This window comes from Eptatretus burgeri, chromosome 15 (assembly GCF_056783735.1).
Source record: "Eptatretus burgeri isolate ZD-2024b chromosome 15, Ebu_testis_v1, whole genome shotgun sequence".
In the NCBI taxonomy this organism is placed as follows: Eukaryota; Metazoa; Chordata; class Myxini; order Myxiniformes; family Myxinidae; genus Eptatretus; species Eptatretus burgeri.
Window position 1 is genome coordinate 6,382,844 of NC_140975.1, and position 3,329 is coordinate 6,386,172.

Sequence of the window (3,329 nt, forward strand, 5' to 3'; positions counted from 1 at the left end):
CAAATGGTGGTTTGTAGTCTGACAGAATCCTCTTTATTGTTTTGGTCAAAAGATCATCAAAGGTCAACAACTTGGGTGCAATTTAAAAATCTTCAATTTTCATCCAATTGACTTGAAATTTGAACAGGATTTGCATGTCAGGTCAATGAATTCAACTACCAATTCGTTAAGGTCAAAAGGTCAACACAGGCCTAATTTCTAAAATTGAGATTTATCGAGCCAAAAACTATCATGATATCTCAAAATTAAGTGGATGAGTTGGTTAGGTGACGAGAACGAGTGGATGAGATTTTGGTTCAGATCCAGCCCATCAGTGGGATACAAAACGTAAACTGTTCAGCCTGACAGAGGTGCACGCTCCACCGAGTCGTTCGACTACTTTGTGCTGTTTTGTCAAGTGTCGCTCAGTGATTTTTTTTCATTTGTTTGTTCGTCTGTCTGTCTTGCCTGCAGCACAAACCACTCAGCTGATCATTCTGAAACTTTTGCAGATTTTGGCACCGTCCCTGCAATGGACAAGCAACAAAGTTTTTCGCGAGGTCAACATCGGCCAAAAAGGTCAACATAGGCGAAATTTCTAAGATTGTCCATTTTCATCCAATTCACTTGAAATTTGAACAGGATTTTCATATCGACTCACTGAATTCAACCACCAATTATTTTAAGGTCAACATCGGTCAAAATGTCAACAACTTAGGTGGAATTTCTAAAATCCTCAATTTTCATACATCTCAAAAACTTGTGCACGAGTTATGACAAAACTAGCTGGATGAGTTGGTTCGGTGACAAAACAGGCCAATTTGATTTTGGTTCGGATCCCGCCCATCAGTGGGATACGAAACCTGAACTGTTCAACCTGCTCAGGTACGTGCTCTACCAAGTACCGTTCTAGTGAACACACAGCACTCCTGATTCATGCAAAGGCTTTGAATAACGTTTAGCTTATTGATGTTGGCACTTGCTTTGGAGCTGTGTTGCATAGGTTCGAATTCCAACCCAGCTATAAACTTATCCTAATTTTTCACAGAGGGCAAGGGATCGATGTGTGCTGATGAGCGTCAACCTCGGTATCTTGTCTGCTCGTGTGAGTGGACGTTTCATATGCCGTGGTGTCTTTCGTGAAGCGTAGGCTAGTTATCACTGACACCGTGGACAAATTACAAATTCCTCTCACTTTCAATCGAATGGCAGGCCTGGCCAACTGGTTTGTGAAAGATTTTGGCCAAAAACGTTTCCCGACCAACCCCCCAGTGTAAGGCCTGGTAGCTTTCTTGGAGCGTGATCTCCATTCTACAATACTAGATATGGAGTGAATAGGAAAGGATTTCATGAAGGGGATAGAGTAAGCTAATGTGGCTTCAACCAAGCTAATGTGGTAATTATTTATTTCTTCGTGTTCAGCCTGTGGCCGATGGTGGCATCATTTCCTGGGGGTGTGGCTGTGCCGCTGATGCAGTGCCCCTGTTACGAATAAGCTGGTACTCATTTTGCCAACCTCAAAAGGATGATGGGCTGAGTCAACCCCCTGGTGTTAATTCAATGTGTTTTAAACATGGATTCTCAAATCCATGAAATCTCAGGAGATCTTGATAAGGGAATACATTTCTTCATCATCATTATATCAGGAGTTTTTCGGACATCTTGTAATTGAAAAATGGCTGTGTTTGAATGTCTCCAGGTTACATGTGCTGTTTGATGCCACATCCTTAGGGACAAATTTGGAAAGTAACAAGGAGCTGATACTCGAGTTCCCCACCTTTTGGGTGGTATGAGGAATAATCTGTATAATATGAAAGTGAAATCTTGAACGGTTTTTGAAATATCGCGTGTACAAACCAAGTTACCGAGATGGTTGTTATGGCAACATGATTCAACCAATCACAGCCATCATCTAATCAGGCTGAGATAATGTCATGAGGAATATATATCTGCAAAATTAAAGATAAATGTTCAACGGTTTTTGAAATATTATGAAGACAAAAGTACATGGACGCACGATTGATTGGTCGGTCGGACCGACCTCAATTTAACGTCCCCCCTCTTCCACCTTGTCGGAGGGGCAGGGGACAATAAATTAAGGATCTACCAATGTTGAAGGTGTGAAAAAATAGCATCATGTCATTAAATGTTCATCTACATATGGACAATGGATGTCCTGTAAAAGCAATAACAAGAATCAAATGTCGTGTTTAAATCTGATTCAGTTTTTTCATCACGTGACAATAAGACCAAGCACCGAGAACCGTAGAGCCTTTCCAGGTTACACAGATTACACGAGATCTGAGAATGAATGACTACGTTAAATTAACACGCAGACTTCGCACATGCACAAACACACTTCTCCTTTCACCAATACGTGCAAAAATCGAGTGCAATTTCTCTTGTGGCCATGGAAGAAGAACCTGGTCCGGATACAGTCCATTCTCCGGTGGAGATCCATCGAAAAGGGGGGGGGGAGGGTGGGGGGTTGTGCAGCACACGCCTGTGCACTCGGGCTTTGCAGCGACCTACCTGGTCGGGAGCTTGCGGTACGAGCAGGTACCCGTTCGATGACCTGAGAAAGTTATCCAAACCTTTCGTCGTGCAGGGGCACAGCTCTTTCTCTCGGGAACTTTAACCAAGTATTTTCGACTTCTTTCTGCAGCTTTGTGAGCCATTTTTGGCAGCAATCCTTATCTCGCTTACACAATATACTTTATGGATCGCCATTTTCTGGGGTTTCTGCATATGTGCACTGATTATTCTAGGGTGGATTACGTCATTTTGAAAGTCGTGTGTTTGAACCTTCCCTCCATCATTACGAAGTTCATGAGAATACTCTTGGCCATATGAGGTCATTTACCAATGGTGGTGTAATGGTTAGAGCATCCCCTCTGCATCTGGCAAGTCAGTGGTTCAAATCCCATCTGAGTCATCCCAAAGATTTAAGTTTGTGTTGCTTCCTTGCTTAGCATTTAAAAAGAGAGAGAACGGACAAAAATCCATAGGTTGGTGAAAATAGCGCAAGCTTTGATGGGCCGAAGGGCACCTTGGGTGCTGGCGCCCAACACTGAGCTTCAAGTTCCTTGGAAAGGAACTCATATTATCAAACTACTATACTCCTTCCTTCTCACAACCCCCCCCTACCCCCCCATGTCTTTTCCCATTCTACCGCATCTCTATGTGCCCTCTCACTTTGTCCACTATAATCCTTCCTTCCCAAAATCCCCCCCCCCATGTCTCCATTCCAACTCTACACCCCCACCCCATGTCTCCATTCCACTCTACACCCCCCCCAAGTCTCCACTCCAACTCTACACCCCCTCCCCCCTCTATGTCTACATTCCAAC